Below are 17460 nucleotides of genomic sequence, written 5' to 3' on the forward strand. Positions count from 1 at the left end.
CTGCCTCACAGCGCCAGGGACCCGGGTTTGATTCCCCGCTCGAGTCACTGTCTGTGTGGAGTTTGCACGTTCTCCCCGTGTCTGCGTGGGTTTGCTCCGGTTTCCTCCCAAGACGTGCTGGTTAGGGGCGCATTGGCCCGTGCTAAATTCTCCCTCAGTGCAACCCGAACAGGGAAGTTTCATAGTAACTTCATTGCAGCGTTAATGTCTGCAGCCTGACTTGCGACACTAACAAATTAGCATGTGTAAAAGGGCAGTTGTACATTTCCTGAGGGACAAATCACCGCTAAAAACACGGGAGAGACACACAGCGGAACAAAAGATTGGATGCATATTCAAAGCTGAAACAAGACATCGAGCACACAAATCGTCCACCACTAGGGGGCATAACTATAAGGTTGATGGTGGGAGATATAGGAGGGATGTCTGAGGTAGATTCTTCGCTCAGAGAATGGTTAGGGTGAGGAATGGACTGCCTGCTGTGAGTCGGACACTTTAGGAACTTTCAAACGGTTATTGGATAGGCACATGGAGCACACCAGAACGATAGGGAGTGGGATAGCTTGATCTTGGGTTCGGACATAGCTCAGCACAACATCGTGGGCCGAAGAGCCTGTACTGTGCTGTTCTATGTACCCTGAGGCGAGGAATAGGAAGATAGCGCAACTAAACGGGTTGCTAAAGAGCTGGTGTAGGAGGGAAGGGCTCAGATATCTCGATCACTGGGATTGGTTCTGGGACAGGTTACACCTAAACTGGAGAGGCACCAATATCCTGGCAGGTAGATTTGCCAGAGTCACTCAGGAGGGTTTAAACTGTAGGAGGATGGGAACCAGAGCAGTCGGGCAGCAGGAGCAATAAGTGAGGGAGAGCTACAGACAAAGGCAGTAAGATTAAGAGGAAGAGCAGGCAGGGTGTCATTGTTGAACTCTGGTGGACAGATAAACTTAGAGCCTGTAAGTTGCTATTACAGAGGCTTGGTTGAAAGAGGAACAGGGTTGGCAGCTAAACATTCCCGGATTTCGATATTTCAGGCAGGACAGAAAGGGGTGGGGGAGTTACATTACTGGTTAAGGAGAATATCACAGCTGTACTGAGGGGGAACAACTCGGAGGGTTCAGGCAGCGAGGTAACAGGGGTGGAGCTCAGATACAAGGGTGCAGTCACAACGTCAGGGGTTTATTACAGGCGTCAGCGGGAGATCAAGGAGCAGATATACAGTCAGATTGAGGAAAGATGAGCTGTTGTGGTGAGTGATTTTAATTCTCCCTACTGCGATTGGGACTCACTGCGAGGAGCTTGGACGGGGCAGAATTTGTAAGGAGAGTCCAGGAAGGTTTCTTGAACCAGTGTGTAAATAGCCCAACGCGGGAAGGAGCCGTATTAGACCTGGTGTTGGGGAATGAGTCTGGCTAGGTGATTGAAGTTTCAGTATGAGTATACTTTGGGAACAGCAATCATAATTCTGTAAGTTTTAAGGAATTTGTGGATAAGGACAAGACGAACATTATTCAGCAGGATCTGGAGAGTGGAGACTGGGGGAGACCGTTTGAGCGGAAATCAGCATCCGACATGTGGGAACCTTTCAAAACGTCAGTTCAGTTACAAGTGGTGTGCCTCAGGGATCTGTTCTGGGGCCACTGCTGTTTGTCATTTTTATAAATGACCTAGATGAGGGTGTAGAAGGATGGATTAGTAAATTTGCTGACGACACCAAAGTCGGAGGAGTTGTAGACAGTAAGGATGGATGTTACAGTTTGCAGAGGGACATAGATAAGCTGCAGAGCTGGGCCGAGAGGTGGCAAACGGAGTTTAATACAGAAAAGTGTGAGGTGATTCACTTTGGTAAGAGTAACAGGAGTACAGAATATAGGGCTAATGGAAGGACTCTTGGTAGTGTCGACGAGCAGAGAGATCTCGGTGTACATGTGCATAGATCCCTGAAAGTTGGCACCCAGGTTGATAAGGTTGTTAAGAAGGCGTACAGTGTGTTAGCTTTTATTGGTAGAGGGATTGAATTTCAGAGCCGTGAGGTTATGTTACAACTGTACAAAACTCTGGTGCGGCCGCACTTGGAGTATTGCGTACAGTTCTGGTCACCGCATTGTAAGAAAGATGTGGAGGCATTGGAAAGGGTGCAGAGGAGGTTTACCAGGATGTTGCCTGGTATGGTGGGAAGGTCTTATGAGGAAAGGCTGAGGGACTTGAGGTTATTTTCACTGGGGAGAAGAAGGTTAAGAGGTGACCTAATTGAGGCAGACAAGATGATCAGAGGGTTAGATAGGGTGGACAGTGAGAGCCTTTTTCCTCGGATGGTGATGGCTAACACGAGGGGACATAGCTTTAAATTAAGGGGTGGTAATTATAGGACGGATGTCAGAGGTAGGTTCTTTACTCAGAGGGCATGGAATGCCCTGCCTGCAGCAGTTGTGGACTCGCCAACTTTAAGGGCGTTCGAATGGTCAGTGGATAGGCATATGGATAACATTGGAATAGTTTAGGTTAGAGGGTCATTAGATTGGTTCCACTGGTCGGCGCAACACCGAGGGTCGAAGGGTCTGGACTGCGCTGGAATGTTCTATGTTCTATGGCCCCCTATCGATCAGAGTGATGAAGTCCTGATTGATTGATTGGCCAAAAAGGGATGCGAAACCAAACGGGGCATAAAGAGTGCTGTGCAACCAGGAATCGCTCTCTCTCTGACCCCACGTACGAGCTACAGCAACAGAGAGCCACCACACCTGAGAAGGAGGGAAGGAAGACCAGAGCCAGAGTGCCAGACCAGACCAGACTACGCAGATAACTACCGAGACAGTTAATGGCCAATATCTGCTTGGGTACTTGCCAGTCACGCAAAGTTAAGCCAAGATCTTGAACTGTACTTGAATTCTAGTATTTTCCTGTAAGATAACTTATTGTTGGTTGGGTGGGTGATTATTGATCGTGTGGGTTTAAATAAATATCAGTCGGACTAACAAGACGTCTACTCATAGTTATTTGTCCATCGTATAAGGGTTGTTTAAGAGTAACTTAGACAGGCACATGAGTGGGTTGGAGATGGAAGGATATAGGAGACTGTTTTAAATAAGGTTCATTAGCATTGGGGCATCCCTGGTCACGTATAAGGATGTGGAATGATACTGTTTTTCTCTTTTCAGTCACGCGTTTTAAGTCGGTCCGCCTTGTTGTCCAACGAGGGGCATACACGCGATGGGTCGTACTGGGGCTGCTCTTGGATGTTTCGAGATTGGCCCAGTGCTTCATGTCGTTAGTGTGTGCTTAAACTGGACCAGATACTGGGCAAGACGACAGCTCAGTGACTATCACTGTTTGCTGTGCAGACACATGGATTTGGGCCGGTGTCTGTGGGAGTTTGCACATTCTCCCCGTGCTTGCGTGGGTTTTCTCCGGTTTCCTCCCCCACCCCAAAGATGTGCTCTTAAGCTGATTGGAGGCAATAAATTGTCCCTAAATTAGTTTTCCCTCAATGTGGATGGCCGTAAGCATAGATAAGGGTCATGGGTGGAGGGGGGGGACTGGTAATGTTAAAATGGCAGCGCAGGCTCGTTGGGCCTGTGTTCCCGGGCCGTTTTTGTTCTTTGTAAAACAGACTGTGCGGCGGGCAACAGTAGCCTGCCCAAAATAGCCTGGCTCTGGGCTGAACCAATCCATTGACTCCTTTCACTCCCAACTTGGCCAAGCTGAGCTCCTGCCCATGTACAGCCCACCCCACAAAGAGCATCCGTTTCCGGTTCGATGGCAGCGTACCTCGCCATCCCTAACCGGCGGGCCGCCGCCCTCACTTGCTGCCTCCGGCTCCTCGTAGACCAATGGCAGGGTCCGCCAGCCATCAGTTCCAGCTCCCCGACCGTCCCCCCTCCCCCGGGGAGTCCTGTTGACCCTTACTGACCGACGCTGGCTCCCAAAGCGGAATAAACAGCGTGTCTCTCGGATCGGGGGGGAGAAACGGATTGGCCGGTTTTGAAAAGAGCTTGGCTGAAAACGGGAAAGAGGTGAAAAGCCCCCTGATCGACAGGGAAAAGGTGTGGCTTCAGGAACTCGGAGAGAACCATTGGAATATAAAGAAAACCTTTTGCAACAATGGGCAGGGCACCCAGCCAAGAGGGAACGAGATAGCAACTGGCTGAAAACAAAGGTTGCATCCAAGATAGTAAACGTAAAAAAATGATTACAGCTTCCAGTCGCCAGAAAGTTGAGCAACACAAATAGAGAGATAACCCAAATGGAAGAAATAAGCAGTGTTTATCCCAAGAGGGGAGAGGAGATTAGAGAGAGGCAATCATTAAGAGAATGAATGGACGGTGAGCCTGAGATAACCCATGCTGTGCTGGAGGAGTTCTGTCTGGCGTGCGTTAATTGACCACTGCTGGGAATAACTGAATGTGATGCTGAGATTCAGAAGGAAAATTGAAAATAAAAGACAAATCCACCCCCCCTCCGACCCTCTTCCACTTGGTACAAATAGAACTTATCGAATCCCTACACTACAGAAAGAGGCCCATCGAGCCTGCACCAACCATAATCCCATCCAGGCCTTACCCCCATATCCCTACGCATTTACCCACTAATCCCTCTAACCTACACATCTCAGGACACTAAAGGGGCAATTTTTTTTTAGCACGGCCAATCGACCTAACCCGCACATCTTTGCACTGTGGGAGGAAACCCACGCAGACACGGGGAGAATGTGCAGACTCCACACAGACAGTGACCCAACCAGGAATGGAACCCGTGTCCCCGGAGCTGTGAGGCAGCAGTGCTAACCCTCTGTGCCGCCCTATGGGGAACTACAGACCAGTGAGTCTCACGTCGGTGGGAGGGAAACTGTTGGAGAAAATTCCGAAGGACAGCATCTCTCTCCGTTTGCAGAGGCAAAGCTTGATGTGGGATAGACTGTCATGGAATCCCTACAGGGCAGAAGAAGGCCATTCAGCCCATTGGGACTGCACTGACCACAGTCCCCATAACCCCACTACATACCCTGCTAACCACCCCCCCGGCACTAAGGGGGGAATTTAGAACGGCCAATCAGTCTAACCAGCACGTCTTCCGGACTGTGGGAGGAAACCCACGCAGACACGGGTACAAACTCCGCACGGAGTGAGACCCGAGCCGGGGATCGAAGCCGGGACCCCGAGGCTGTGAGGCAGCAGTGCTAACCCACTGTGCCACCAGCCTGCCTCCCCCTCCCCCCACCCTCCCAATGAGGGAGATCACACGTGACAAATTTGATTGAGTTATTCGAGGAGGTGACCAGGCGTGTAGATGAGGGGAGGGGCAGTCGATGTGGTGCATGTGGATTTCACCAAACCTTTGACAAAGTCCCACATGGGAGACTTGCCAAGAACAAACGCACATCAGATATGGGGCAATTTGATAAAGAGGATTCAAAATTGGCTCAACTGTAGGAATGATGTGGAGATGCTGGCGTTGGACTGGGGGTGGACACAGTAAGAAGTCTCACAACACCAGGTTAAAGTCCAACAGGTTTATTTAGAAGCACGAGCTTTCGGAGTGTCGCTCCTTCTCCAGGTGAGTTCTGATTCCCTGTTGGATTTTAACCCAGTGTTGTGAGACTTCCTACTCAGCTGTACGAGACAGCGGGCGTTGACGGAAACTCGTTTTAGTGACTGGAACCCAGTGTCCGACCACAAGAATCCGGACAGGATCCCCAGCTAAGGGTCTGGAACGTGCTGGGTGGAAGGGTGGGGGAGGCATAGAACATAGAACATTACAGCGCAGAACAGGCAGGTTGGGATACATCCGTTACAAAATCCCTGGATGAGCACTTGGCACATTACCACGTTCAGGGCGACGGGCCAAGTGCAGGCAGACGGGATGAGGCGGTTCTCAGGTGTTGCTGTGGACGGGATGGTCTGAAAGGCCTCTTCTGCGCTGCGTGGCTTGATGAACCTCGAGGGTTAACGATGGATGAATAAATTATTCAGCAGCAGTCGCCTGCACGGCGTTCGAATGGGTAAATCGGGCTGGTACAAACTCCTCAAGGTCGGTCAGGAAGGGATAGTCCAAATGGACTATGAATGGCCCGAGGCTTTCACAACGTAAAGTTCCACATGACCCCAAACATGAACTTTTTCTCTCTTCACAGCCACTGCCAGATCCGCTGAGGTAATCCAGCTATTCTCGCTTTCATTTTCAGATGAAGGTCATGTTAGTTAAAGGGGGAAAAGTGTCCGGTTCCCTGTCAGTCCCACCTTGAGCACTGTGTCCAGTTCCCTGTCAGTCCCACCTTGAGCACTGTGTCCGGTTCTGTGTCAGTCCCACCTTGAGCACTGTGTCCAGTTCTGTGTCGGTCCCACCTTGAGCACTGTGTCCAGTTCCCTGTCAGTCCCACCTTGAGCACTGTGTCCAGTTCCCTGTCAGTCCCACCTTGAGCACTGTGTCCAGTTCTGTGTCGGTCCCACCTTGAGCACTGTGTCCAGTTCCCTGTCAGTCTCACCTTGAGCACTGTGTCCAGTTCCCTGTCAGTCCCACCTTGAGCACTGTGTCCAGTTCTGTGTCAGTCCCACCTTGAGCACTGTGTCCAGTTCCCTGTCAGTCCCACCTTGAGCACTGTGTCCGGTTCCCTGTCAGTCCCACCTTGAGCACTGTGTCCGGTTCCCTGTCAGTCCCACCTTGAGCACTGTGTCCAGTTCCCTGTCAGTCCCACCTTGAGCACTGTGTCCGGTTCCCTGTCAGTCCCACCTTGAGCACTGTGTCCAGTTCCCTGTCAGTCCCACCTTGAGCACTGTGTCCAGTTCCCTGTCAGTCCCACCTTGAGCACTGTGTCCAGTTCCCTGTCAGTCCCACCTTGAGCACTGTGTCCAGTTCCCTGTCAGTCCCACCTTGAGCACTGTGTCCAGTTCCCTGTCAGTCCCACCTTGAGCACTGTGTCCAGTTCCGTCAGTCCCACGTTGAGCACTGTGTCCAGTTCCCTGTCTGATTATCTCACCAAGGTTCCTCCAACAGCACCTTTGAAAAGCACCACTAAAATCGAGATGAACAAGCACAGCAGATTCCCGGGAACACCACTAAGCTCCCCTATACTCACCATCCTGTCCTTTGACTGTCTCTGGGTGAAAATCTTCCTCCCTCATGGCACTTTCATAAGAACATAAGAAATAGGAGCAGGAGGAGGCCATCTAGCCCTTCGAGCCTGCCCCGCCATTCAATAAGACCATGGCTGATCTGAAGTGGATCAGTTGCACTTTCCCGCCCTGTCCCCATAACCCTTAATTCCCCTGTCTATCAGAAACCTATCTACCCGTGACTTAAATATATTCAGCGAGGTAGCCTCCACCACTTCAACGGGCAGAGAATTCCAGAGATTCACCACCCTTTGAATGAAGAAGTTCCTCCTCAACTCCGATCTAAACTGCACCCCCCTTATCTTGAGGCTGTGCCCTCTAGTCCTGCTATCCTTTCTAAGCGGGAAGAATCTCTCTCCCTCTACCCTATCCATCCCCTTCATTATCTTATACGTCTCGATAAGATCCCCCCCCTCATCCTTCTAAACTCCAACGAGTACAGACCCAGTCTATTTAGTCTCTCTTCATAGGCTAACCCCCTCATCTCCAGTATCAGTGTAGTGAACCTCCTCTGCACTCCCTCCAAGACCAAAATATCCTTGCGCAAGTGCGGCGACCAAAACTGCACACAGTACACCAGCTACGGCCTCACCAGTGCCCTGTACAGTTGCAGCAAGACCTCCCTACTTTTATATTCAATCCCCCTCGCTATAAAGGCCAGCATCCCATTCGCCTTCCTGACCACCTGCTGCACCTGCAGGCTGGGTTTTTGCGACTCGTGCACAAGGACCCCCAGGTCCCTCTGCACCGTAGCATGCTGCAGCTTTTCACCTTTTAAATAATAATCCCTCCTACTATTATTTCTACCGAAGTGGACAACCTCACACTTGCCAGCATTGTATTCCATCTGCCACTTTCGGAGTACCTACAACCACAGGAAGTGAACATTCTCATGAAAGCAGCTCACTACCACCTTCTCGAGGACAATTTGGTCTGGGCAATAAACGCTGGCCGAGGGAACAAAGCTTACACCCCCAAAGAATCATTTTTGTAAATCTCTGCCAGCTCTGAGTCAGCAATGCAGCCAGGGCCATTTCCCCACCTCCCACCTGTAAACCTACACATTCTCCCTCTCCACATTCATTCTCTCCTGTCTGTGTGGAGGTTGCACATTCTCCTCATGTCTGCCTGGGTTTCCTCCGGGTGCTCCGGTTTCCTCCCACAGTCCAAAGATGTGCGGGTTAGGTTGATTGGTCATGCTAAAAATTGCCCCTTATAATGTGTAGGTTATAGGGATTAGTGGGTATAATATGCAGGGATATGGGGGTAGGGCCTGGGTGGGATTGTGATCGGTGCAGACTCGATGGGCCGAATGGCCTCTTTCTGTACTGGAGGGTTTCTGTGATTCTCAGACTCAAATTAATCCATCCCCACCACACTCTCAGACAGTACATTCCAGATCCTAACCACTCACTGTGTGAACCTGTCTCCACCACACTCTCAGACAGTACATTCCAGATCCTAACCACTCGCTGTGTGAATCTGTCTCCACCACACTCTCAGACAGTACATTCCAGATCCTAACCACTCGCTGTGTGAACCTGTCTCCACCACACTCTCAGACAGTACATTCCAGATCCTAACCACTCGCTGTGTGAATCTGTCCCCACCACACTCTCAGACAGTACATTCCCGATCCTAACCACTCGCTGTGTGAACCTGTCCCCACCACACTCTCAGACAGTACATTCCCGATCCTAACCACTCGCTGTGTGAATCTGTCTCCACCACACTCTCAGACAGTACATTCCAGATCCTAACCACTCGCTGTGTGAATCTGTCTCCACCACATTCAGAAACTCAATAGTTTTCCAGCACATTAAGAGGCCCTTCAGGCCATCATGTCTGTGCTGGCCACCAAACACCCATCTATTCTAATCCCATTTGGTCTGCACCGTTGTACGCTATGGTGTTTCGAGTGCTCATCTAAATATTACTTAACCTGTGATGAGGGTTCCTGTGTCTACCAGCCTTTCAGGCAGCGAGTTCCAGATTCCCACCACCTTCTGGGTGAAAATGTTGTTCCTCAAATCCTCTCCTGCCCCTTAAATCTATGCCCCTGGTTATTGGCCCCTCTAATTTTGGGAAAAGTTCCTTCCTATCTACTGTGTTTTGTCCCTCATAACTTTGTAAACCTCAAATCAGATCCCCCCCCCTCGTCCTTCTCTGCTCTATTGCCAGCTGAAACACTCCAGCCCAGGCAGCATCCTGGTGAATCTTCCCTTTCAAGTGCCTTTTTACAACATAGAACACTACAGCACAAACAGGCCCTTCAGCCCACAAGTTGCGCCAATCACATCCATACCTACCAAGCCATAGAACTATCTGTAACTCCCAATCCCATTAAATCCCATATACTCATCCAGAAGTCTTTTAAAAGACCCCAGTGAGTTCGCCTCTACCACCACCGACGGCAGCAATTCCACTCACTCACCACCCTCTGAGTGAAAAACTTTCCCCTGACATCTCCTCTGTACTTGCTTCCCAGCACCTTAAACCTGTGTCCTCTCGTAGCAACCATTTCAGCCCTGGGAAATAGCCTCCGAGAATCCACCCTATCTATTCCTCTCAACATTTTATAAACCTCTATCAGGTCGCCTCTCAACCTTCGTCTCTCCAGGGAGACCGAGCTCCCTCAACCTATCTTCATAAGGCATGCCTCCCAATCCAGGCAACATCCTTGTAAATCTCCTCTGCACCCTCTCAATAGCTTCCACATCCTTCCTGTAGTGAGGTGACCAGAACTGCGCACAGTACTCCAAGTGGGGTCTGACAAGGGTCTTATAAAGTTGCAGCATTACCTCCCGACTCCTAAACTCGATCCCTCAATTAATGAAGGCCAGTACACCATACGCCTTCTTGACCACATCCTCCACCTGTGAAGCCGATTTAAGAGTCCTATGGACCCGGACCCCAAGATCCTTCTGCTCCTCATCACTGCTAAGACTCCTACCCTTGATATTGTACTCCTGCATCCCATTGGCCCTGCCAAAATGGGCCACTACACATTTATCCGGGTTGAAGTCCATCTGCCACTTCTCCGCCCAGTCTTGCATCCTATCTATGTCCCGCTGCAACTTCTGACATCCCTCCAGACTATCCACAACACCACGAACCTTCGTATCGTCAGCGAACTTACTAACCCATCCCTCCACTTTCTCATCCAGGTCATTTATGAAAATGACGAACAGTAAGGGTCCTAGAACAGATCCCTGGGGCACTCGTGACTGACCTCCATGCAGAAAAAGACCCATCCACAACCACTCTCTGCCTTCGTACTGTTATTACCTGAGCTACATGCAAATTGGTATCGGGTACGTTAAATAAGAGATGAAAATATGGCTTAAAGACTGGTATGGGAGAAGTGGGCTTCCGTCCGTGGGACACTGGCATTAATTTTGGGGAAAGTGGGGGTTATACTGTTGGGATGGCCCACATCTGAACCATCCTGGGACCAGTGTTCTTGTGCACCGTACAACTAGCGAGGTAGACGGCGTCAAAATCAATAGCAAGGGGGCAAGGGTTCAGTTCCTTGGAAAATTAGGGAGTCAAAGTTAAAGAAGGTGGGAGTACAGGTTAGTGATGAGTCTGAGTGTCAACAGAAAGCAAAAGGTAATGACCGATCGTGTGAAAGGCTCGTTGCACTGAGGACTTATACAAGAGGAGAAATTGGATAAAATAAACTTACAGGCTTTGTATCTGAATGCACAAAGCATTTGGAACAGAATTAGTGAGCTGACAGTGCAAATAGGGGCAGTTAGGTATGATTTAATGATGAGGCAGTTAGAATTACAGTGCAGAGAGAGGCCATCAAGCCTGCACCAGTAACAATCCCATCCAGACCCCAACCCCGTCACCCCACATACTTACCTTGCCAGTTCCCCTGACACTCAGGGGCAATTTTAGCATGGCCAATCCACCCAACCCGCACATCTTTTGGGGGGGGAATGTTGGCCTTCATAGCGAGGGGGATAGAATATAAAAGCAGGGGAGATCTTGCTGCAGCTGTACAGGGCACTGGTGAGGCCGCAGCTGGAGTACTGTGTGCAGTTTTGGTCGCCACACTTGCGCAAGGATATATTGGCCTTGGAGGGAGTGCAGAGGAGGTTCACTAGGCTGATACCGGAGATGAGGGGGTTGGACTATGAAGAGAGACTAAATAGACTGGGTCTGTACTCGTTGGAGTTTAGAAGGATGAGTGGGGATCTTATAGAGACGTATAAGATAATGAAGGGGATGGATAGGGGAGAGGTAGAGAGATTCTTCCTGCTTAGAAAGGACAGCAGGACTAGAGGGCACAGCCTCAAGATAAGGGGGGTGCAGTTTAGATCAGAGTTGAGGAGGAACTTCTTCACTCAAAGGGTGGTGAATCTCTGGAATTCTCTGCCCGTTGAAGTGGTGGAGGCTGCCTCGCTAAATATATTTAAGTCACGGGTAGATAGGTTTCTGATAGACAGGGGAATTAAGGGGAGAAAGCGGAAAAGTGGAACTGATCCACTTCAGGTCAGCCACGATCTTATTGAATGGCGGGGCAGGCTCGAAGGGCTAGATGGCCTATTCCTGCTCCTATTTCTTATGTTCTTATGGGATGGGGTGTGGTGGTGGGGGAGAGAGAGAGATAGAGAGACTTCCATGCCCATGGAAGTTAAGGATGACATAAAGACAAATACTAAGGCATACCGTATTACAAAGACCAGCAACACACGGGAAAATTGGAAAGCTTTTAAAAGGTCAAAGGGTTACTTAAAAAGAGCAAAGGAAAATGATGGGAAAAAAACTCGCACAAAATATAAAAATGCACAGCAAAAGCTTCAATATGTATATAAAAAGGAAGAGAGTAGCTAAAGTGAATGTTGGCCCATTGGAAGATCAGGCTGGGAAGTTAAATGTAGGGAACGGCTGAGACATTAAATCAATATTTTGCCTCAGTATTCGTGGCAGAGGACACAACTATCGCCCCAGTAGTAACAGAAAATGCAAACCTTACAGAAAGGGAGGAACTTCGAGCCATCATTTCTAGGGAAAAGCACTGAGCAACTATTGGAATGGAAGGCAGGCAAATTTCCAGGGCCTGAGGCCTACATCCTCGGGTCTTAAAGGAAAATTGGGTTGGGGATCGTGGTTCCGTTAGTTACAATATTCCAAAATTCGGGAGGGTTGGGAAAATGCTAACATCACACCCTTATTCAAAAAGGGAGGGAGGCAGAAAAGCTACAGGCCAATTCGTTTAACATCTGTGGGGAAATTGTTAGGGGAAGTAGTAACGTAGGGATTTGGTTGAGTGGCCAAAATAAATTGCCCCTTAGTGTCAGGGGATTAGCAGAGTAAATACATGAGGTTGTGGGGACAGGGCCTGGGTTAGATTGTTATCAGCTCAGTGGGCCAAATGACCTCCTTCTGCACTGTAGGGATTGTACGATTATATCAGGACATTTGCAAAGTCAAAAAGCAACCCAGAGTCAGCATGGGTTGTAAGGGTAAATACCAAATAATCCTGGTGGGCTTTAACCTGGTGTCGTGGGCCTGGGTAAGAGAGTCGGTGCTCCTGTGATGGGCTGAATGGCCTCTTCTGCACTGCAGGGATTTCATTCAATGTGATTCTATTCTGAAAAAAGAGTTCCAGAAAAGCTTTTACAGCAGCACAGTGGGTTAGCACTGCTGTCTCACAGCGCCAGGGACCCGGGTTCGATTCCCCGGCAGCATGGTGACACAGTGGGTTAGCACTGCTGCCTCACAGCGCCAGGGACCCAGGTTCGATTCCCCGGCAGCACGGTGACACAGTGGGTTAGCACTGCTGCCTCACAGCCCCAGGGACCCGGGTTCGATTCCCCGGCAGCACGGTGACACAGTGGGTTAGCGCTGCTGCCTCACAGCGCCAGGGACCTGGGTTTGATTCCCCGGCAGCACGGTGACACAGTGGGTTAGCGCTGCTGTCTCACAGCGCCAGGGATCTGGGTTCGATTCCCCGGCAGCACGGTGACACAGTGGGTTAGCGCTGCTGTCTCACAGCGCCAGGGATCTGGGTTCGATTCCCCGGCAGCACGGTGACACAGTGGGTTAGCGCTACTGTCTCACAGCGCCAGGGACCCGGGTTCGATTCCCCAGCAGCACGGTGACACAGTGGGTTAGCGCTGCTGTCTCACAGCGTCAGGGACCCGGGTTCGATTCCCGGCAGCACGGTGACACAGTGGGTTAGCACTGCTGCCTCACAGCCCCAGGGACCCGGGTTCGATTCCCGGCAGCACGGTGACACAGTGGGTTAGCACTGCTGTCTCACAGCCCCAGGGACCCGGGTTCAATTCCCCGGTAGCACGGTGACACAGTGGGTTATCGCTGCTGTCTCACAGCCCCAGGGACCCGGGTTCGATTCCCCGGCAGCACGTTGACACAGGGGGTTAGCGCTGCTGTCTCACAGTGCCATGGACCCGGGTTCAATCCCAACTTGGGTCACTGTCTGTGTGGAGTCTGCACATTCTCCCCATGTCTGTCTGGGTTTCCTCCGGGTGCTCCGGTTTCCTCCTACAAAGATGTGTGGGTTAACTGGATTGGCTGTGCGAAATTGCCCCTTCGTGTCAGGGGGATTATACATGGATTTAGGGCTTGTGTGGGATTGCGGTCGGTGCAGGCTCGATTGGCCTCATTCTGCACTGTAGGGATTCGATGATTCTGAATAAGAAATATACAAATGGGTTCAAAATTTGGCAGGTAAAGTTAACATGGATAAGTGAGATTATCAAGTTCAGGAAGAAAATAAACAGTGACAATTTCTCCAGTCTATCCTCACAACTGAAGTCCCTGTAACCAGTCACGTCAACAGTTTGCACACACTTCTGGTTAGAGAAACGAACTTTTACGGCTGACTGCTTTCTGTCCTATTGTCACTGCCTGAGGATGTAACAGCCACTGCACTCCCTAGTATGCAAATCCCAGGTTACCATCACAACACGCTGCTTATTCCTGTGGGGTGAGGGGAAGGTGGTGGAAATCCCATTACAGACAAGACAGGGGGGCTGGGATTTTAACTGTTCTGTAAAAAGTACAGTTTATAGTGCCTGTCTCCCCCTGAAATCCAGCATGGGTGGTGTGTCTGAGTGGCAAGCCACTTCTGTCCATATTCAACTCACTGCTAAAAAAAACTTCCTCTCTCACATGATCACAATCTGTAACAACCCTCCAGAAACATTTACAAACTATTCTGCAACAATAGTTACAATGTGATAATTAGAAGTCCCCATCCAGAAAGAGATGAAAACAAAGTACCGTTGTTATCTGCGCTCTGCTGTACTTGCTCACTTGCCATTGTGGAGGAGGTCCGTGTGTCTGGAAAGTTACCAGCGACTGAAAAGCGACTGACTGTGTTAGCTGGCGTCCAGGAAACTGGGAACTCCTATCTCAATTCCAATCCCGCCTCCACCAGCTCTCTCTCCCAATCCTCAGGGCAACAGCATTTAACACCCACTGGGAGCAAACTGGCTGCACTCATCCAGAATGAAGCAACTGCATTTCACCCACACAACAGCGAGTGTCTGGCTATACACAGCAGATTTCAGAGGATAGGTTAGGATTCAGAATCATAGAATCCTGACAGTGCAGAAGGAGGCCATTCAGCTTGTCGAGTCTGTACTGACACCAATCCCACCCTACCCCAACTTTTTTTTGTGTGTTTCCCCCAAATAAATAAAATCGGCTCAGGGAACAGTGTTCCCCCAAATAAACAAAATCAAATTAAACCAGGGGCAGCTCAAAAGGGGCATCTCCCTCAAAGGAGGGGAACCGCCCCAAACATAAAAAAACAAAGCGGGAAGGAAACTTAACCCAACCCGATCCCCATAACCCACCTATTTACACTAGCACAGTGGGTTAGCACTGCTGCTGCACAGCTCCAGGGTCCTGGGTTCGATCCCCGGCTCGGGTCGCTGGCTGTGTGGAGTCTGCACATTCTCCCCGTGTCTGCGTGGGTTTCCTCCAGGTACTCCGGTTTCCTCCCACAGTCCAAAGATGTGCGGGTTAGGTTGATTGGCCATGCTCAGAAATTGTCCCTTAGTGTTCAGGGTAGCAGAGGTTAGAGGGTATAATATGTAGGGATATGGGGGTAGGGCCTGGGTGGGATTGTGGTCGGTGCAGACTCGATGGGCTGAAGGGCCTCTTTCTGCGCTGTAGGGTTGTATGATAATCCCTGACACTAAGGGACAATTTAGCATGGCCAATCCACCTAACCAGCACATCTTTCGCACTGTGGGAGGAAAAACCGGAGCACCCGGAGGAAACCCACGCTGACACGGGGAAAATGTGCAGACTCCACACCAGACAGTCACCCAAGCTGGGACTTGAACCCAGTTCCCTGGCAGTGTGAGGCAATAGTGTTAACCGCTGTCCACCCTGTTGTCGACGATTGTAGATCTGCTGCTGATTCTGCTCTGAGCACCGGAAAGATCACAGAGGAGATCAGTCCTTCAATGGCTAAGTGCAGCTCCGATTTGTCATTTGGCTAGAAGATAAGTTGGAATCCGATCCTCGTCGCCAGTTTCCTTTTTGTCCTGTTGTATATGTTACAGAAAGTGGAGTCGGTTACATTCAAGAAGGCCGGTTTATTCAGACTTATTCACTGCACAAAGGCTTGGTCTAGACTGACCGAAAACCCACAAAACAGCTGTTAACGTCACGAACTAAACACATTACGAGATTCTCAATGCAGCAGTACTAAACACAGCATATACCCAAATATACAACAGAGAGTATCCATTACATTCCTCACTTGTGCCTTGTAGATGGCGGCTAGGCTCTGGGGAGTCAGGAACTGAATTACAGGATTCCCAGCCTCTAACCTGCTCTTGTAGCCATAGAATTAATACGGCTGGGTCCGGTTCAGTTTCTGGTCAATGGCAACCCCCCCCCCCCCCAGGATGTTGATAGTGGAGGATTCAGTGATGGTAATGCTCTTGAATGTCAAGAAACGGTGGTTAGAGGGTCTCCTATTGGTGATGGTCATTGCCTGCGAGGATGTGTCTAGGGCGGTGGATAGAGGAGAGCCGGTGGATGTGGTCTTTCTTGATTTCCAGAAGGCGTTTGACAAGGTACCTCACAAGAGGTTATTGCAGAAGGTCAGGGGACATGGAGTTGGGGGTAGGGTGTTAGCGTGGATAGAGGATTGGTTGTCAAATAGGAGGCAGAGAGTGGGGGTTAATGGGTGCTATTCGGATTGGCGGTTGGTGACTAGTGGAGTGCCCCAGGGGTCGGTGCTGGGGCCTCAGCTATTTACCATTTATATAGATGATCTGGAGGAGGGAACCGAGTGTAGGGTGTCGAAATTTGCTGATGACACCAAGATTGGTGGAACGGCAAATTGTGCAGAGGGTGTGGAGAGTCTGCAGAAGGATCTAGATAGGCTGGGCGAATGGGCCAGGAACTGGCAAATGGAGTTGGCAAGTGCGAGGTGGTCCACTTTGGTCGGAATAATGGTAGGAAGGACTATTACTTACGTGGCGAAAAACTGCAGCAGGCGACGGTGCAGAGGGACCTCGGGGTCCTTGTGCACGAGTCGCAAAAACCCAGCCTGCAGGTGCAGCAGGTGGTCAGGAAGGCAAATGGGATGCTGGCCTTCATAGCGAGGGGGATTGAATATAAAAGTAGGGAGGTCTTGCTGCGGCTGTATAGGGCATTGGTGAGGCTGCAGCTGGAGTACTGTGTGCAATTTTGGTCACCGCACTTACGCAAGGATATTTTGGCCTTGGAGGGAGTGCAGAGGAGGTTTACTAGGCTGATACCGGAGTTGAGGGGGTTGAGCTATGAGGAGAGGCTGAATAAACTAGGCTTGTACTCATTAGAGTTTAGAAGAATGAGGGGCGATCTCATTGAGACGTATAAGATGATGAATGGGATGGATAGGATAGAGGTGGAGAGACTCTTCCCGCTCAGAAAGGACAGTAGGACTTGGGGGCACAGCCTCAAGATAAAGGGGGGGCGGTTTAGAACGGAGTTGAGGAGGAACTTCTTCACTCAAAGGGTGGTGAATCTCTGGAATTCTCTGCCCACTGAAGTGGTGGAGGCTACCTTGCTGAATATATTTAAGTCACGGGTAGATAGGTTGCTGATAGACAAGGGAATTAAGGGGAGAAAGCGGAAAAGTGGAACTGATCCACTTCAGATCAGCCATGATCTTACTGAATGGTGGGGCAGGCTCGAAAGGCTAGATGGCCGACTCCTGCTCCTGTTTCTTATGGGAAGGTAGTTATAGTACAACACGGTAATCAGACAGTACGAGCTCCCTCTTCGAGAGTAGTGGGACTTGGGTACGAATTCTGAGTATCTGAACAAGATGCAAAAGGGTATCTTGCATCTCACATGCACATTC

At 50.2% G+C, this 17460-nt stretch overlaps 1 pseudogene across 1 annotated transcript in view; it reads right to left on the reverse strand.

The window, feature by feature from the left end:
- The window catches only part of LOC145339249 (acidic amino acid decarboxylase GADL1 pseudogene), a 52581-nt pseudogene extending 38112 nt beyond the window's left edge, over positions 1-14469 (reverse strand). The window contains exon 1 of the transcript XR_013886012.1: positions 14370-14469. The product of XR_013886012.1 is annotated as an acidic amino acid decarboxylase GADL1 pseudogene (transcript). The remainder of the gene's footprint in view (positions 1-14369) is intronic.
- Between the last annotated feature and the right edge of the window lie 2991 nt (positions 14470-17460).

The sequence above is a fragment of the Carcharhinus amblyrhynchos genome, unplaced genomic scaffold (assembly GCF_965287045.1).
Source record: "Carcharhinus amblyrhynchos unplaced genomic scaffold, sCarAmb.v2.hapA chromosome_359, whole genome shotgun sequence".
Classification (NCBI taxonomy): Eukaryota; Metazoa; Chordata; class Chondrichthyes; order Carcharhiniformes; family Carcharhinidae; genus Carcharhinus; species Carcharhinus amblyrhynchos.